The 20,935-nt window shown below is 42.1% G+C and overlaps 1 protein-coding gene across 4 annotated transcripts in view; it reads right to left on the bottom strand.

Annotated features, from left to right (window-relative positions):
* The window catches only part of ARVCF (ARVCF delta catenin family member), a 963,921-nt gene that overhangs the window by 288,421 nt on the left and 654,565 nt on the right, over nucleotides 1-20,935 (bottom strand). The window lies entirely within an intron of this gene.

Below are 20,935 nucleotides of genomic sequence, written 5' to 3'. Positions count from 1 at the left end.
ATTATTTCTATTGGGCTTTTCAAGATAGGAATAAAGCTCTTTCCAAACAAGTGCTGACTCTACATGGTTTTTTTGCTTACAAAAATATGTTATCCTTACAGTACATCTGTGCCTGAGAACTACCATGTCTCCTGAGAGGCTACAGCCAACATTACCTGAGAAAAGGCAGCATAACCAAATTAGGGTAAAGAAAAAGGAGACAAATAAAAAGTAGGGAAAGATTTGATTCTTCAGAGGGACAAGTAGGAGATGTACTGAAAAGCATGCTATTCACATTTGTTGTTCTTGAATAACAATGACCACCCAATGTTTAAAATGATACTAAAGTCTTGCTTGTTTGTATTCTAAATAACAAACATGTCATACTTACCTGTTCTGTGCAGTGGTTTTGCACAGAGCAGCCCGGATCCTCCTCTTCTCAGGTCCCCTGCCTCCACTCCTGGTCCCTCCCTCCTGCTGAGTGCCCCCAGAGCAAGCAGCTTGCTACGGTGGCACCCAAAGAGGCGTGCTCCCGAGCTGTGGCTCACAGAACCGCTGCTTAGTCCCGCCCCCTCACTCTCCTGATTGGCTCACTAGCTGTGAGCCAATGGCTCCTGCTGCTTCTTCAGCCAATCAGGAGTGAGAGTCCCTGGAGAACCTAGGCTCTTGTGGACATCACTGGATCAAAAGGGGGCACAGGTAAGTGTTAGGGGGGCTGAGGGGGAGAGCTACACACAGATTTTTTACCTACACGCATAGAATACATGAAGGTAAAAAACCTTCAGCCTTTACAAGCACTTTAAATAACACACAGTAATCCCAGATACGGTGTGAAGATGGGTTTGAACAGGTGTGGCCTAAATTTGTCATTTTAAACTCATGGATGGTATCATTTTCATAACCTTGTGGCAAAGATACAAAAAAAGGTATCAAAATAAAATCTTTAAAGAATATTTCAAGTGCCAGGAGTACTTATTACAAGAGCCACAGCCACATAAATGAGCCTTTTAAAAATGTACCTTGCATATATTACGATCATTTACTTGATTATAACATATGCAGTGCAGTTTGTAGACACACACTGAGGGAAATGGCTACGAAAATAAAAATAGAGGCAACAATAAAAAAATGATAGCGGCCCCTGAAGACACTAATCTTTGTTTCTTTTTTGCCATCCTATAGCGGTGATTTCTAGCAGTCTCATGTAATATGTCTTCAGTCTATGACTGTATCCTGAAGCATGGACCCAGCCCTGAACAACTCTTATAGCATGTTCAGTCTCTGCAGCATGTTTGCAGTCTCTGGCCATCTCTTGTGTCAGGTCCACAGTCTCAGAGCATCTGTTGCATCATGTCTGCTGTCACTGACCATCTCCTGTACCATATCTGCAGTTTCTAACTATCTCTTAAGCCTCACGCACACTGCAGCTCCTGAAGCCCCTGAACTCAACTCAATGAAAGCCTATGTGCTTGTGCACACATAGGATTTGATCAGAGTTTAAGGTGCCTCTTCTGAATGCAGAATGCAGAACTGCGTTCAGGAGAGGAGCATTTTGGGCAAAAAAACCCAAAACGTTGCAAAAACGGTTGTATATGCCTAACCGCGTTTAGCACTTGGGCATTTATTAATTTCAGTGGCAAGTACTCTGACCAATGAAATCAATAAACATTTAATTCCTGAACGCAGTACCATGTTTAGACACTCTTTTGCCACGTTTAACGTTTTTCTGCTGCCAGTAGAAAAATGTTCCAGTGCACATGGAGCCTAATATTGCATTCACAGTTTCTGACCATCTCTTTCATCATGCCCATAGTCTTTGACTACTCTTTGTGTGTCTGCTATCTCTGACACTGAGTTTTTATGTGTTGGTGTTGGGCACCTCCCTTGTGGCCCCCATGTCAAGAAAGTTGACAACCACTGTTCTAGTTCTTCCACACTGTATCTAAAACAAAAACTCATGACAAAACAGGTCAAAACCATTTACAAGCTGTTACAAAATTTGTATAGTTTGTATTTTTCAAGCAATCTTATCAAATATAATTCTATATATTGTATTTTAGTTGTAGCATTGTTTTTCTTTTTGGTATATTTTTTATTATTTTGGCTATCAGAGCCAGAAGTATATCAATTATGATATCCTGATCAATACAGCTAAAATGGCCATACACAATGGCTACTTATCTGGTCATTGATTACTAATACATTACATAAGCAAATTACATCCCCATCCAATGACTATCTGACTCACGTATTGGATGGGTGGGATAGAAGACCCATTCGATGTTATGTGCATTCATCTTATTACCATGTTCACTGTCCACTGCACAATGCAAACGTTCAGATGGAACATGTGTGTATAGATCCATCTGGTATCAGCCACCTAGACCTTGCCATGCTGGGTACCCCAGATTTATACAATTTGATTGATTTACTGGCGCGTACAAAATCAGGTGCAGCTCTGCACAGAAACCAATCAGCTTACAGTTTTTCTTCCAGCTTAAAGTGTTACTGAACCCACAACAGTAAAATCAGTCTGTATATGCAGTAACGCATGCTTGTTATACTCACTGTGGAACCTAAGGGGTTAATCTTCTGCGTTGTGTAAAAAACACTGTTTGATCCTGACTTCTCTGATCCTCCCCTTCTTGCAGTGTCCCCCTCTTATCTCCTGATAAGACATATTGTATGCAGTCACTGTGCACATGCTCAGTTTAGTGTGTATTGCTAGAGAGGGTTTTTTTTTCTTGGGAGAGTGCATGCGATCAGCATAGGGTGAATCAGCACTGCCCAAACAGAGGTCAGGGCTTCTGCATCCTTCCAGTGCAGAATGAAAACTCCTCCTACAAGTTTTAACTTTTTTTTTTTTGCTTCGGGTAGAGTAGGTAATGGTTATAAACTTTTTTTCTCTGTTTTCCCATGTGATCACAAGGGCAGAAAGTAATAGGAAATCCCTCCAACAGGGGAGCTAAGCAATAAAACATTATTGTTGGCAGAGTGGAGAAGGGTTAGAACAAGGTTTCTACTGTCATAATCCCCACTGTCAATATTTTCCCTACTTGCTGTGTGATCATCAGTCCAAGGAGTGAATAACTCTTCCAACACTTTTACCTCTAAAAAATATACTTTCAAAACTAACATAATCAGCAAACTAAACTTAAAGTGTTACTAAACCCACAACAGTAAAATCAGTCTGTATATGCAGTAAAGCATGCTTGTTATACTCATGTTGGAACCTAAGGGGTTAATCCTCTGCATTGTGTAAAAAGGCCATTTGATCCTGACTTCTCTGCTCCTCCTCTTGTTCAAATGTCCATGTCTTATCTCCTGATAAGACAGACTGAACTTTAGCCATTTGCACATGCTCAGTTTGGTGTGTATTGCTAGAAAGTTTTTTTTTCTTGGGAAAGTGCATGTGATCACCACAGAGCCAATCAGCACTGTTCAGACAGAGGTCAGGGGTTCTGCATCCTCCTAGAGCACAATGAAAACTCCTCCTACAAGCTTTAACATGTGCTCGACTGGACACTGATAGAAGTCACAAGACTGCTGTAACTGCTGATGAGAAAAGGTATTTAGAAGTTTATATTTACTAAAATAATTGCACTTCCATGTTCTGTGTACTGTGGGAGACCAGATATAGTGAATGCAGGGTCCTGGGTTTAGTAACACTTTAAAGTGTTACTAAACCCACAACAGTAAAATCAGTCTGTATATGCAGTAAAGCATGCTTGTTATACTCATTGTGGAACTTAAGAGGTTAATACTTTGCATTGTGTAAAAATGCTGTTTGATCCTGACTCCTCTGATCCTCCCCTTCTTCCAGTGTCCCCCTCTTATCTCTTGAGAAGACATATCATGAGTCACTCTGCACATACTCAGTTTGGTGTGTATTGCTAGACAGTTTTTTTTTTCTTGGGAAAGTGCATGTGATCAGCACAGGGCAAATTAGCACTGTCCGGGACAGAGTTCAGAGGTTCTGCATCTTCACAGAGCAGAAAGAAAACTCCTCCTACAAGTTTTAACATGTGCTCTGCTGGACACGGATAGAAGTCACAAGACTGCGCTAACTGCTGATGAGAAAAGGTATTTAGAAGTTTATATTTACTAAAATAATTGCATTTCCATGTTCTGTGTACTGTGGGAGACCAGATATAGTGAATGCAGGGTCCTGGGTTTAGTAACACTTTAATTGAACAAGCTGAAGTTAGAAGCTGATTGGCTACCATGCACAGCTGCACCAGAGTTTGCACTCTCCAGTTTTAGTAAATCAACCCCAATGACTACAGGCATATGTACTAATGGCTTGCAAAGAGAAAGCCATATTGTTGCCAATGTATTTTACTGTAATTACATTAGTAAAAGAACCCCCAGTACACTGTACAAAAGTCTAACCAGAAAAAAAACAGTCTTACTTATATTGTGTTCAAAGATTTGTCATTAATAACGTTGAAAAGTAACCAGAACAGAGCTATGATTAATAATAAGGATGAGAGTGAAAACATTACATACACTCTTATCTACAATGTGTCACGGGGAGACTACATGCTGAGTCTTGAACAAAATCCAAAGAAGTGACAAAGATTCAGTGTGTTTTTTTGAAGATGTATTTTTCACCTTAAGTAACAAAAAAAGGCAATCCTATGAATACAGATAAAAAATAGAAGATAGTGGCTACGTGACAGCTGGATAAAGCTGTGCTCCAGTAAGTTAAAAGAGTGAAAAATGAAATAATAGAAATAATAATGAATGATGGCCAGGAGTGCATTACAAAGGAATCACTCATACAATTTCACTTTGTAATTTTATGACGCACAGTATCAGCTACAAATGGAAAACAAGATTTGCTCTGATAACTAAAGTCTGAGCTGAATTCATTCAGGGGCCCGGTGCTGCATGCAAAGTTCTGGCTGGGCTGTAAAATGAGCTGTATGTCACCTTCAGAAGCACCATTTTGACGGTCACAGCTTATGAGAGGAGAGGGAGGATTTGTGCATGTGTAGCGAGGATCACTAAACCTTTATGTTGGCAATCCAAGAGCCTCATGCTAACCTGCACCTGGCGGTAAATTCTGTCGGCACAAAAGTCATTCTGAGCTGTGGCCATCGTAAAAGTGTCATTATTTAATCAGACTACAGCAAAAGTATGCGGCCCTGAATCTAGTTTACAAGCCCTGCCTGTTCCCTGCCAGGGCTGCAATGTACTAGTGCCAAGCATTAAAACTAAAGGTCTAGCTTCATTTGGACTTTTCTGAAGGATCATTTATTAAAGTGTTACTAAACCCAGGACCCTGCATTCACTATATCTGGTCTCCCACTGTTCACAGAACATGGAAGTGCAATTATTTTAGTAAATATAAACTGCTAAATACCTTTTCTCTCCAGCATTTATAGCAGTGGTGTGACTTCTATCAGTATCCAGCAGAGCACTGGTTAATATTGTAGGAGGAGTTTTCATTCTCCCCCTGACCCTCTGTTTGAACAGTACTGATTGGCCCTGTGCTTATCACACGCACTCTCCCAAAGAAAGAAAAAGACTCTCTAGCAATACACACCAAACTGAGCATGTGCAACTTGCCCCCCAGGCTCCGTTCTATCAGCACACGGATTGGGGACTGTGGAAGAAGGGTAGGATCAGAGAAGACAGGATCAAACAGGATCAATCGTTTTTACACAATGCAGAGGATTACCTCCTTAGGTCCCACGGTGAGTATAACAAGCATGCTTTACTGCATATACAGACTGATTTTACTGTTGTGGGTTTAGTAACACTTTAAGCTGCAAAAGAAAAGGCACAATAAAAAAAAAATTTTGCACCGTCATACAGCATAACACCTGTAACTGAATGTTTGTGGCCATTTAATAGGCTCTGTGTAAAGAACATCTCTGGAGCCAAACAGTTGACTGTATGACAACACAACAGTTTCTAGAGAGAAACAACAGCAACTGGACACTAGCCACCTGTCACCTGTCACCTGTCAAAATACTGAGTGGGCAGGCTGGGACATTTTGGAAGATTCCCTACAGTTCTCTACTAACAAATCAGATGAAGCTGTATCACTTGTCACTGCCTATGAAGAGATCACATGACACCCAGGATACAGTACTGTGCAGCTTTCCTGCAAAAGGCATATTTGTGGCTATGACAGCCTGTGAAGGACTACTCTAAGGCTGCATTCACACTTGGAGCTTGCATCTCGGAGCTCAAACTTCAAAAATTCAATTGTTCTCTATGATGCCTAATCACAACTGGACGTGCAAACAGGCACCATAGATATCAATTGATTTTTTAAGTTTGAGCGTTTTTCGAGCTTCGAGCTACAAATTGCTCCACTGTGAATGCAGCCATACAGCAGGCTACATGGAAATGTGTGCATAGAGCAGACTTGTACAGCTTGATAATGTAAATCACTATAAAGTGAAAACCTATCTCCAGGGCAAACTAGACAGCATCCTAGGGTGCAGCCATGGCCACTGGTGTCCCCCTTCCCTCCCGCTTACTGCTGCCACTCCTTCCTCCTCCTCCCGGTCCCCCATGTACCTTCTTTCCACCGCCTCCCTATCCCTTTATAAGCTGCCTCTGGCCACACTGCCGCCCCATAGTCACAGTGCTGCACCCTGTATACACAAGTGTGTAGAATTAATGCCAAGTAGGACTACATAGCACCATGACCTCCCTCTCCTCTCCAGCTGGGCCGGTCCAGGTAAGTTGGAAAGCTGGAGCGATGCAGTGCAGGGACACCCTGCCCTTCACCTCGCAGCAGTGGAAAGAGCTGGTGGAGGGGCCCAGCATGAAGGAGGTGGTGCCAGGCATCATCCACTAGAGTGAGATCTGGAGGAGGAAACAGGTGCTGGACTGGGTCTTCTCCTCCTCCCAACCCAACCTCTGCTGCTTCGGGGCTGACTCCTTACCCTCCAGTGCCCCCTGTAGTAGCCCAGGCAGCATCGCCAGTACCCTGGAGCTCGGCTCCACTCTGCGCCACCTCCAGGATCACCTCCTACCCTATAACCAGAGTTGGGACATCCAGGATGGAGACAGACAGCAAGGACCAGATTGGGAAGCTGCCAGAGGACACCAGCTGTCCCATCAGCAGAGCCCTGCCTGGCAATGAGTGCATCGACCAGCTGCTACAACCCATCAGCACCAAGGATAGTGGGCCGGCCAATGCGGGGGAGAGCCGACAGCAGACTGTCAGTGATTAGGGTGGAAAATGTGGGGGCTGTCATCATCATCATCATCCCAGGTACAGTTTACCATCATTGTGGCTGCACTTCACTGCTCCCCCTCTGAGCTGTCTGGGAAAGTGTGCTTTGTCCTCCATCTGCAGTCAGTACAAGACACACAGACAGGGAGCATCCCATCAGGGGCTCTCCTTGGCTACCCCAAAACAGTCTAGCACCAGTCCTGCCTATCTCCCAAATTTGGAACTTGAGAAAAAGGGACATATGAGGATGGAGAAGACATGCGGCACACTTTTCCTCCCTGTGGCAAAGATAGACGTGGCTAAATTGCACTGACTATTGGATAAGGCCTAAAGGATCATGGTTAAGTGCTATGCAACTTCTATAAATGTCCAATAGCATGAACCAAACTAAAGAAGCATTTGCTCAAACGTTCTGATTTCAAAAGTTTGAAAATATACACCATTACCAGAGTGGTGTGAAAAACTGTACAAGCATAATTTCACTTTTGTGCCCACATTTTGGGGCATACAAAAAGTAAGCACACTTGATGCTGGCGTACTAACACCATCATGTGTCAAATGAATGAATTGGCATGAGTTTGGTTTATTAAGATGAAAGAAAATAAATGTCATCAGCACACCAAAGATTCCTCAAATGGGTTCAAAGCTTTATTTCATGGTCACAATGTAAACACAAAGGCAACATTTCAGAGCCACGCAGAGTTCCTTCCTCAGGGGCCCTGACTAAGGGCCTGATGAAGGGGCCCTGCATGGCTCCAAAATGTTACCTTTATGTTTACCATGTTGCTTTTGTGTTTACCATGTGACCATGAAAAAAAGCTTTGCAAATAAAGCAACTGTTGAAAAAATAGGCACTTTCGTCGGTTAACTACCTGCACTCCTGAGGATTTACTCCCCTTCCTGACCAGGCCATTTTTCACGATATGGCGCTGTGTTACTTTAACTGACAATTGTGTGGTCATGCAGCGCTGCACCCAAATGAAATTTATGTCCTTTTTTACCCACAAATGGAGCTTTCTTTTGGTGGTATTTGATTGCCTGTGCATTTTTAATTTTTTTTACTATAAACAAAAAAATACTGACAATTTTGAGAAGTGTTTGCTATTAAACACGTCCAGTAAAAATTTAAAAAAACTAATTTCGTCATAAATTTATGCCAGAATGTATTCTGGTATATGTTTTTGCTAAAAAAAAAACACAATACATGTAAATTAATTGGTTTACATGAAAGTTATAATGGCGGTATATATACTGGAATTTTTTTTTATACTAGTAATAGCGGCAATCAGCAACTTATAGCGGGGGGAAGTGATGGTCACTGACATTCCCAGTGACACTAATACAGTGATTAGTGCTAATAAAAGCACTGACACTGTATTAATGACACTGGGCAGGAAGGGGTTAACATCTGAGGCAATCAAAGGGTTAACTGTGTGCTGTTTTACTGTGTGCTGTGTGTGTGTTTCACTGTGTCAGCACATTGCTTTGTATTGCTCTGCTAAGCAGAGCTATACAAAGCAATGTGCAGGAGCTGACGGGAGAGATCTGTATTGTTTACATACAGGTCTCTCCCCCATCAGTGATACTCGGTGATCGCCGGGTGCCGGCAGGGAATCAATGGCAGCATGCGCGTGCCCCCTACCCGGAAATGCAAAATCACGTATATATATATATATATATATATATATATATATATATATATATGTGATTTTGCACAGCCCTGCCGCCCTGTAGCAGTATTTCTGCTATAGGGCGGCGGGAAAGCGGTTAATACACAATAAACTGTGTAGAATGCAGGGGTCAGGTCTATAAGGGGAGAGGGTTGGCCAGAAATCAATGGTCCCTGGAAAGAAAAAAATTCCTTGGGATTAATAGAAGGAAATAATGCTTAGTGTTTGTGGTCAGGTAAAAACAAAATTGCCTGGGGATAATAGAGAGCACATGCCTAGTGTCAGTGGTCAGAAAAAATGACCAGTGTTAGACTCCATGGGGTGAAAGAATGCTCTGAAGCTGATGGTAAGCGGGGGAAGGGGAGGAGCAGATACATCTAAGTCAGTCAGGCATGGGGAACAATAGGGCCCAGTGGGGAGGTGGGGAAGAACAATAGAGCCCTGTGGGGAAGAACAATAGTGGCCAGTGGGGAGGTGGGGAAGAACAATAGTGGCCAGTGGGGAGGTGTGGAAGAACAATAGTGCCCAGTGGGGAGGTGGGGAAGAACAATAGTGCCCACTGGGGAGGTGGGGAAGAACAATAGTGCCCAGTGGGAAGGTGGAGAAGAACAATAGTGCCCAGTGGGGAGGTGGGGAAAAACAATAGTGCCCAGTGGGGAGGTGGGGAAGAACAAGAGTGGCCAGTGGGGAGGTGGGTAAGAACAAGAGTGGCCAGTGGGGAGGTGGGTAAGAACAATAGTGCCCAGTGGGGAGGTGGGTAAGAACAATAGTGCCCAGTGGGGAGGTGGGGAAGAACAATAGTGCCTAGTGGGGAGGTGGGGAAAAAAATAGTGCCCAGTGGGAAGGTGTGGAAGAACAATAGTGCCCTGTGGGGAGGTAGGGAAGAACAATAGTGCTGTCAGGGCTCCGGGGTGTGACCAGAGGTATGTGACTGATGCAGGGAAACGCAGGCTTCAGATAAGTTATAAACAATATAATTTATTAATACTAACAATACAAACATAAACGCAGTACAATACTAAAACATAACACAGTGCAAACGAACCAAACCACCCACAGATAACAATATATACAATGCAAGCGTCGTCAGGCAGGCCGGGTCAATAACAATCGGGCAGGTAGGTACAAGGGGTCAGGCAGAGAATGGTCGGGGTCACAAGCCAGGGATGAAACAGGAGAAGTCAGCAGAGGTCTGGATCAGGCAGGGTCAGCAACGAATTAGTCAGACAGGAACAGGAACAGGGATGCAGGTAACAAGATACAGGGCCCAGGAAAAACACACACCAAGGCAGAGACTGCAGGTCTGGCCATCCCTTAAATACACCTGCATGATCAGCTTCAGGTGTTTGGCTGGCTGCAGGGTTGAGTCTCTGATTGCCGGGAGCACCCGCTGGCCAGCCCTGGTACTGCAGCCCACAAGGCAGGTGAGTCCCACCATTACTGGCAAGTCCATTCCTGACAAGTGCCCAGTGTGGAGGTGGGGAAGAACAATAATGCCCAGTGGGGAGGTGGGGAAAACAATAGTGCCCAGTGGGGAGGTGGGAAAGAACAATAGTGCCCACTGGGGAGGTGGGGAAGAACAATAGTGCCCAGTGGGGAGGTGGGGAAGAACAATAGTGCCCAGTGGGGAGGTGGGGAAAAACAATAGTGCCCAGTGGGGAGGTGGGGAAGAACAATAGTGCAAAGTGGGGAGGTGGGGAAGAACAATAGTGCAAAGTGGGGCGGTGGGGAAGAACAATAGTGCCCAGTGGGCTGGTGGGGAAGAACAATAGTGCCCAGTGGGGAGGTGGGGAAGAACAATAGTGCCCAGTGGGGAGGTGGGGAAGAACAATAGTGCCCAGCAGGGGTTAAGTGAAAACATTGGTGCCCAAAGGGGGTGGCAAAAACAACGGGCAAGCAGGGGCTGAGGGAGAACAATAGTGCCAACAGGGGATGGGGAAGAACCATAGTGCCCAGTGCACAGTGAATGCACTAAACTTTGTGTTCATTACTCTTTCCTCCTTCTGTAACTCCTCCCACTGAAGCCAAGAATGGGTGGAGCAGATGACTCCAAGCTAGCTATTACACACACAACTGTGCTCAGTGCAGTGGGCGGAGCCTAGATGCAAGAACCTGCTGCCATGATTAGACAGCAAAGCAGGGTGATGTGAGACAAAGCTCTGCAGGGGACCACAGGACTAAGATGAAAAAGGGGACAGTCCATCACAATCTGGGACTGTTGGGAGGTGTGTTACAATATCACTTGACATGCTTTTGAGGGAAATTTGTCCAGGCCTGCTCTGTTCCGCCCTACTTTTCAGTTCTACTCACAAAGCCAGAATGCTTAAAAAAAAGGACAGGAATATGGTTTACTGACAGATTTACAAGACAGCAAAGGCAATTTAGGAGTTTAAGGAAAGCAGTCCAACCTTAATCCTTTAATGACAATAAGTAATGATCCTCCCACAAACCTCTGCAAAGTGAAAGTCCATCAAATGCCTGCATTTTTCCAAGTGAAACTTACATTTGTATACTTTGCCTTGCTTATACAGAAGCTTTCTTCCTAGCCTGCTTGTCGTCATTTCCAATCATGAAATATTAAAGCGACAATAAGAGGCAGCCCACAGCGCAGGCATCTCACATATCAAACCAGTCTGTATATACTCTAAATAAAGAAAACTGTGCTCTGGGTATTTGAATATACTGACCTCATTATGATACATTCTGAAAAGAAATAAATAGAATCTATAGCTTAGAATCTATAGAATCTTTAGTTTAAACATCCCCCAGTAAAATCTGCAATTCTTACAAAGCACTTGCAGGTTACAACTCTTAATGCTTCTGGTTCCTGCTCTCTCAGTGCTGCTTCCCTAAACTTCCAGTCCTCACAGGAAAGAGATAACAATGTACATTGCAGTCTTCAGTTAATCTGTTAGTTTGCAGAAGGGAGGAGGATGGAGGAACAGCACAGTGCCTTGCCATCCTAAGCTTTGGGGCTGTGTGTTTTTATTGATACACACAGTGTAGGGAGACACAACTGTAGTTCTAACATGCAAAGGTGGCTCTACAGAATGTTTGCAAGATATAGGAAGCATTCTGAAACAGGAAACCTGGGTCAGTGGTCAAGGCACCAGCTTAAACTAGAACATAGGCAAGGATTAAAAAATGAGAAAGCTGCATATAAACAAAGGGATTAATATCACTATAAGTGTTGGACAGAGTGAGGAAGGTTTAGAACCTCTTTTGGGTTTTTATTGCTTTCCGTGTTCCTGCTGGAGAGATTCACCCTATTTGTCCTGGTATCTATTGTCTCCTGTACAGAAAGAGATAAAATTCAACATTCTTGAGTTGTCCAAGGAACAGGAGGTGGGGGGGAAAACTTCATCTTAGGAAACTTGTTCTGTTGACAATTGTCTAAGGGCCGGTTCACACCATGGAAATGCAGTCCAGATGCATTTCTGTATGCACATTTTAGATGCGTTCTGGTGCGTTTTTGATGCGTTCCGATTCATTTTTTCCAAACCTCTTTTTCTTCAACTTAAATAAGGACATGTGTATTCCAGTGCATTGTTGGTGCATTTAGGTGTGTTCCGCTGCAGTTGTGATGCGTTCTGTGTTCCACTACAGTTCAGTGCAGAGAAAATGCAGCATGTTCAACTTTTTTTCTAGAATTGAAACGCACTAGAACTAACCACACTGGTGTGAACTATGCCACTGGAAAACATTTAACCTACTATCAATGCATTTTTTTTATGCAGAAAAAACGCATTGGACTGCATGTTGTGTGAACTGGCCCTTTCTCACCATAGAAACGCAGTCCAGATGCATTCCAGGATGTGTTTTTGGCACGTTCCAGATGCATTTCTGTATGCACATTTTAGATGCATTCTGGTGCGTTTTTGATGCGTTCCGATTCATTTTTTCCAAACCTCTTTTTCTTCAACTTAAATAAGAACATGTGTATTCCAGTGCATTGTTAGTGCATTTAGGTGTGTTCCGCTGCAGTTTTGATGCGTTCTGTGTTCCAGTACAGTTCAGTGCAGAGAAAATGCAGCATGTTCAACTTTTTTTCTAGAATTGAAATGCACTGGAACTAACCACACTGGTGTGAACTATGCCACTGGAAAACATTTAGCCTACTATCAATGCATTTTTTTATGCAGAAAAAAACGCATTGGACTGCATGTTGTGTGAACTGGCCCTTTCTCACCATAGAAACGCAGTCCAGATGCATTCCAGGATGTGTTTTTGGCACGTTCCTATGGCTTTTTGATGTCTTTTTGACTTTTTTTTGCGTTTTTCCGTGTGTTTCTTATGCTTTTCGGTTAATTTTTTCCCTGCTCTTTTTCTTCAATTTAAATACAGATATGTGCATTCCAGTGCATTGTTGGTGCGTTAAGTTGAATTTTTTTTACCGTGTTCCAGTACAGTTCTTTGCAGGAAAAATGCAGCCTGGTCTACTTTTTTTCTGCAACCGGAACACACTGGAACTGCAAACGCAGATGTCAACTATGACATTGACAACCATATAACCTACTTTCTGTGCATTTTGGATGCAGAAAAAAAGCTACTGAAACGCATGTAGTGTGAACTGGCCCAGTAAGGGAAACCTCTTCCTTTAAGGAAATTTCCTCTTACTACCTCCCAAATGGGACACTGGGGAAATCTCCCAAATGGGACACTGGGGAAATCTACAAAATGGGAAACTGGGGAAATCTACAAAATGGGAAACTGGGGAAATCTACAAAATGGGACACTGAAATATACACACCTGCCCCAGTGGACAACCAGCCAATTGACACACTTTCTATTTAGTTCAGCTTCCTGTGTCCTATGCCCTTGATTGGTCACTAGATGCTTCATCAGACAATGAATCATTATCATCACCTTTATCAAAATAACAGATACTTCACCAAGTAAAACAGTAAACATACTTGGATTTTCCTGTTTATTAATTAGCTTTCCAAGTAGGAATCCAGCACATATTTTTTATTGTTTTGGGTGGGGACGGGTAAGGATCTCTGTCAGGTTTTTATTGTTGTCTGTGTGAGATTTCCTTTGCTGCCTCTCCCAGTGATCAGTGTCCCTAAGGCTAGGTTCACACCTATGCAGTTTGCGTTTGAGCCGTCTCTGCATTGCGTGTTGCGTTTTTGCACCTGTGATGCATTTTTTATTTATTTTTTTTCTTGTTGCTCAGAAGATTTAAATTGCAAAACACAGCAAAAATACACTACATGCTTTTCTGCAGTGTTTCCATTGAAGTCTACAGAACCTAAAACGCAGCTTTTTGCGTTAAAAAAAAGTCCCTGACCCTTTCCAAAAAACGCAATGGGTGAAACGCGGAGATGTAAATGTGTCCCATAGGAAATCATGTTAAATGGACCGTACTGTGTTTCTGCAAAACACTGCGGAAAACACTTAGGTGTGAACCTAGGGTAATACAAGAAGCAAAGGGAAATTTCCAAAATACGCACAAATACAGCAATAAAGTTTGGTTCACACTGCTGTATCCACTGTTTCTGTATAATCATGCCGCACACCGAAACATCACTCTCAAGTGTGTAACTGTAGGTCCTGGTTCCTATATAACTTGTGAGCTGTGAACAGACCCTTTAGTTACTACATCAATGGGGCAGAAGCAAGTAATTGTTTCCATTTTTATCTTAATATCACTTTTAATGTTGCTTTGCAATCTGTTGCATTAAAGAGAGTCTTTAAATGGCATTTAAAAAGCTTCGATCTACTAGAAAGGAAGTAAACACCATCCCCATAATGCCATCCTTATCTCAAATACATTTCTCTCTTATCTCAAACATGTATTCTCTGTTAACCTTGTTCAAATTTTACATCATCTATTGAAAGAGAAGGGGCACTGACCAATCAGGGAAATACCACCCTCGGTACCTCTGACAGCTGGGTCTGGCAGCTTAGGTGAGGTGCTGCTGGTGCCATTTATCTCAGGAACAATAGCAATCAGACAAGATTTTTCTAACTTGCGTAAGAATAAATCCCCTGAACAGCAATCAGCTAGCAAACATTGCTTGCATTCATCCAAAAACAGTGCGAGTGGGTAACTGCCATCCTGTGTCTATGGACTGGTTTTTGTACATGGCATATTTGTTATTAAACAGTTTTTGAAATCACACAATTACTTGTGTTGACCTTGTAACATTAGTTCTTATCCTACATAGGTGAATCATGACTGTGCTCCTGCACAGCCAACAACTGATCACAGTATTTGAAAAAAAAAAATATTTATGACTTTATACACTGATCCCACAGGGCCTGTAATCAGTTGCAAACAAAATGCCCTGCTCTTCAGAATCATGATACGATGCAAGGTTTCCATTACCTGGATAGGAAATGTAATATTATTTACAGTTGTTTCAAAGGACTTATTGGTCATGCACTAGTACAGTCAAGCATTGCCCATACTGAATTACCCCAAGTGGCATGATCCCGACCATCAAAAGCAGCAAGTATTTGTGTTGCTTTACCAAATCCATTAGTTTATTTTACTTTTTTATTTTTTTTAGAATGGAGCTACAATGTTTTATCTCCAGGTTTTACAGACATATATCAGGCCTCCAAATATCCCGTTTTACTGCCTTGAAGGTCAAGTGACAGAACCCAATGCTGTTTTAATGACTTTTCTAGTTACCATGTGTAACTAGAAAAGTCATTAAAACAGCTTTAAATATGATAAAAAAAGAAATGTGCCTCTTCAGCTCTCCGCTGCCTCTAGGCTAGAAAGGTAAGTGAAATAAACAAGATAACAGGTGGCTTAATTTCTCAGGCTTACTTGAAGTAAGCACCTGCTAACCACTGATAACCAAACTTGCAAATGTTTCCCTGTAAATGAATCAATCGTTACCCAAAGCGTATAATGGATGTGTCCATACAAGCTCATCTTCAGCATGATCATCACAGAAATGCCCAGAACAGTCACTCTGGACAGCTGCCATATCACACTGCCAAGACCAGAGACATCTGTACAATAACATCTATTTCGAGCTTACTCTGTGAACGATGAATGTATCAATATGATAACCTGATATCATTAGTGGGGCTGTTAAAGTGCTCAGCACAATAGGCTCTTAATGCCTTGCTCTTGATTAAAATCTAATCAAGGGGCACAGGTTGTCAATCTTCCAAACAATGCTACCGTGCTATTTATATTCATTGTTATCTGATGGCTTGTTAAGCTACTGAAAAATAGAAGGAGAATATTAATTGCTGACACAAAAGAGGGTATTTCATTATGTGCACAGTCTGTTACAAGCTGCTAAGCCAGACAAAAATGAAGTTATTTATCACATGCGACACTGATACAAAAAGCAATTAATGATTATTATGTTTAAACCTGAAGAATTTCTTAACAGAACTCAAAATAATGATATACTGATCAAAGCACAATGGGTGCACCTGAATGAAAAGGGGGGATGTTGTGATGCACATCATATTCATCTGGAGTCCTGCTTTCTCATCAGAATTTAAAAAATATGGATCTAAAGCCTTGAAGGGTGCTCTAGGACCTCTACACCTGGGGCAACGTGAGCCATTTGTTTTTTTTTTCGTACCATTTTTCATGCCTCATTACTGGTTAAGTAAATTGATGGAAATCTTCATAGACCAACAGCAGGACACCTGAGAAGTGTGGGCAAAATAATCAAATGTCTAGTGTAAGCAGAGGTTTGTATAACTGAGTTCCCCAGGTTTCAGTTCTCCAAGGGTGTGCTGGAGGAATTTCATAGTATATATTAAGGTACCTCTAGATCAGGCATGTCAAACTGATGTTTTATGAGCCATATAAAACGTCTCGCTCCTTCTCTGTGGCCCTCAGTAGTCTAAGGATAAGGAGTTTTATAGCTCCTTTCTCTGGGATTAAATATTGTAGGTTGTAATTTTACTATAATTTTAAGTTCCAAAATGCCACAATCTTTTTCTGGAATTAAGTAGGTGCGACTCATAGTAGACATAATGAGGTCATCTTGAAGATTTTGTACTTTCAATTTGGCCCACTGTTTCATTTGGGTTTGAGTTGCCTGCTCTAATTAATGTTACTTATTAATAAAAAGCAGAGTTATTACCTAGACAGGATGAAGCCAAGTTTATCGTAAACATTAAATTTTGGGTTTTTTTTTACATACCATAAACATATCAAGAGTTGTACAGTCGCAAATATCAATGTAATTTTTTAAAAAATCTAATTTTTGGGGGATATATAAAATATCAAACGATATTACAGGATTTGTCCTTGTAAGATCAAACTTTACAAATCCACAAAACTAGGTCTTTCAAAATGTTTCTTTGTATAGAAAATGTAATCCAAGTCAGGATGTTACTTAACCACAAGAACAACCACAGAAGACAACTTGTATCACTGCTCCCATTTAAATAGAAGGCAGTATATGGGAAGTTACATTTTCAGAAGACCGTACTTTCTATATTTGCCATAATACCACAATTCTAATATTAGATAACCACAACAGACATCACACAGAAGATATGTGGACATGTGGTCATGTTGTTATTCAACAGAAAAAAAGATACTAAAGAAAACATGATGAACCAGTGGACAACACTGAATCAATCATCTAACTTAGGGGTCTCCAATCTGCAGCCCAAGGGCTAGATGTGGCCCTTTGCTAGTCTTTATCTGACCCTTGGGGCATTATTCCTTCCACTGAAGCCAATGATGGGGCACTGTTCCTTCCACTGATACCAATGATGGGGCGCTATTCCTTCTACTGACCTCCAACACTTAGGCCATGTTTACTCTTACTGATGCTGGGTCCGGGACATTGCTACCCTCATTGGCCACAATCCGGCCTCCTTAAAGCCTGAAGGACAGTAAACTGACCCTTTGTTTAAAGAGTTTGGAGACCCCTGGTCTCAGCTCTATATTGCCTGCAGGAATTAAATATAATTATAACGACTTTACACTATGTTAAAAAATATAATGTGGGGCATCCTGTAAAAGTTTTTATACTTACCTTTCCTGCAGGACAGTGTATTAAATTTTTGATTTCTTGAAGAGTTCCAGGTATTGTTACTATGTCAGTAGTGACATAACGGCTGGCAGAAGGAACCACAGCACCCAGCAAAGAACATGTCATCCTACATATTGGGAATCTGAGAATAGCAGCAACACCTAGAACTCTTTAGAAAGTGAAGACCTAAAAACTTGTATGCATGAAGAGAAAATCATACGAAAAATACAGCTTTCGAAGTGATCATTCGATAATCTGATCATTAGTACACTTTTTGAGAGCAGATCATGACAGTTTGTGCAAAATTATCTGAAGGGGCAAGCATGAAACTTTTTTGTAACAGGTAACAGAACAAACTATTTTAGTTTAATCAGTACAGTATTTGTCGATAAATAATCGAGTGATGAAGACAACACATACTCAGAATCTAAAGAATACATTACAATGCAATACAATACATTACATCACTTTCGAAGTTGTCTTCTGTCTTATGAGAATTTTCTTAACCTTAGTAACCTGTTAATTTTTGATGAGACTAGCATGCAAAAAAAAGATAATAATTTGTCTGATATTTTCATCGCATGTACGAGGCTTTATACTCCCACAGGAAAGAAAAAGATAAACATTTTCTTTTAAAGGCTAAAATTCAAATTTTTTATAAATAGCGACAGGGTTACCTTCAATCTAAAGCTACACATAGGTATGAGATGAAAGATCTTTCCATATAAGGAATGATAATTTTGACTGAACATGAATTTCAAGGTGCAAAGCAGACAATCGTAGAGCTGGCCGTATCTCAGGGCAACCATAGAAATATATTCCAAGAGTAATCAAATTATCCCCCAAAGATTGTCTGTTAAAGCTGCAGTGTAACCACAGGCGTAATACTGCATCATTATCCAGCTCAAGAAATACTCACATTACGCACTGTATATAGTAGTAGTAGAAAGTGTAGACTATAATACCCCGGTCACATCAAAGCAGATTTTGAAATCGTGCGACTTACAGTGAAGTCGCATGATTTCAAAATCGGTTGACCTGCCGATTTCATTGCGATTTGCAAGACATCTGACACAGATGTCTATGCAAATCGCAACAAAAGTAGTGCATGCACCACTTTAGAAATCCGTGCAGCTCCGGCCAAGTCAGAACCGCACCAATATGACCGCTCTAATAGCAGACAATAGGGTGCAGCTTGGCATACGATTTGCAAGTCGTCTGACATGCAAATCGCATGCCAAGTCGCACCCGATGTGACCGGGGGCTAAGAGAACTCTATGGTATGTGCTACTTTTTTAAAAGCCAGTAACACTGAATTACAATATGCAAACAATTGGCAAATGACATGATCAGCTACAAATCATAACCTCCTCTCACATCAGAGTATATGTACAGTCAAATCGTTTTTTTTTAGCTTTGGATAGAGTGGGGAATAGTTAAGACCTCTGTGAGTTATCTTGTCTGTCCCATCAGAGGAATTTCCTTTCTTTTTCCTCTTCCAGAGACCCAGCAAAAAGTAAGAATAAACCTCTCCAGTAAGTAATATCCCTCTTCAAGACATTTGTCAGCAGAACAGCAGGAATGGCAATATCTGCTTGGCTACACTCAGGAAGCTGGGACCAGACTGTGTATGCTTTAACTGAGATTTATTTACAGTGAAACAAAAGCCATCCAAACACCAACACACAGCAAACACCTTCATTCTGCAGGCTCTGTGACCTTTTTGCAGTAAAGTAAACCAACAACCCAATGACAGAATACCTGACTAATAAATCTAACAACAGAAAGCTTAACTAACAACAATATATACAATATACACAAAATGCAGAACACAAAAAGGCAGGGGAAAACTGGAGGTGAATGGAGCAGATGAGAAGTAGGAGCAAAACTGGGAAAAGGAACAAAGGAGAGCAAAAACAAGGCAGCAGGGTACAGTGTACAAGGTACAGGGCAGGAACAGGATCGGGATAACTGGCAGCAGCAAAACACTGGAAAGAGGGGGGACTATTAGGGGAGGACCTAAATAGCCTCCTGGCAGCTTGCATCAGACTAAAACTGATTACTGGGATCTGCTGGCAGACACCTGCTGGTGGACACTGGAATTACAACCCTCCACCCAGGAAACAAGAGTGCCACCAGCAAGTGATCCAGGTCCTGACAGAGGTTGAATCATCACCCTGGGGAAACAGAAATTAATAAAAATCAGACAGCAGTTTTAGCTCTTGTCCACTCTATCCAAATCAAAAAAAGTCTTGGCTTTACATTCACTTTAGTTTCCCCTGTCAGTTCACTAATTGCATCTTGAAGCAGATGCATATTTTAGCATAGGAGCGAAACCTTCCAAAAACTGTGAATCTTAACAGTTATTATTAGCTACTGCAACTCCCTCCTCACCGGCCTACCCCAGTGCAGACTCTCCCCACTTCAGACCATCCTGAACTCAGCGGCCAGACTCATCCACCTCACCACCCGCTCCACCTCTGCCACCCCCCTCTGCCTATCCCTCCACTGGCTCCCTATCGCCCAACGCATCAAATTCAAACTACTCACTCTGACCTACAAAGCCGTTCACAACACTGCCCCTAACTACCTCACCAACCTGATTCCCAAGTACCACCATACCCGTACCCTTCGCTCTTCACAGGACCTCCTTCTATCTTGCTCCCTGGTCTCCTCCTCACACGCACGTCTGCAAGACTTCTCCAGGTCCTCCCCCATCCTCTGGAACTCACTACCCCAATCCATCAGACTGTCACCTTCCCTCCTCACCTTCAGGCGCTCCCTGAAAACCCACCTCTTCAGGGAAGCCTACCCCACCCTCACCTAACTGCTGCTCTCCTTCATTCCTCCTACCACTCCATCCCCCACAGCCATTTCCTCCTGTACCACTACCCACTCCCTCCTAGATTGTAAGCTCGAAAGAGTGGGGCCCTATAACCCCTCGTGTGCTGTTTGTAGTTGCTGTAATGTTTCATGTATTGTCCCCCCCTCTATTGTACAGCGCTGAGCAAACCCTTTGGCGCTATATAAACTCGATGTAATAATAATAATAATAATTAGCGATATTAATTAAAGCTTAACTTTAGAGAAAATATTTTTAAAATGCATTTATA

Source organism: Staurois parvus, unplaced genomic scaffold, assembly GCF_062004578.1.
Source record: "Staurois parvus isolate SC_StPar_1 unplaced genomic scaffold, SC_StPar_1.0 ptg000129l, whole genome shotgun sequence".
Taxonomy (NCBI): Eukaryota; Metazoa; Chordata; class Amphibia; order Anura; family Ranidae; genus Staurois; species Staurois parvus.
This window is presented reverse-complemented; position numbering and strand designations above follow the sequence as displayed.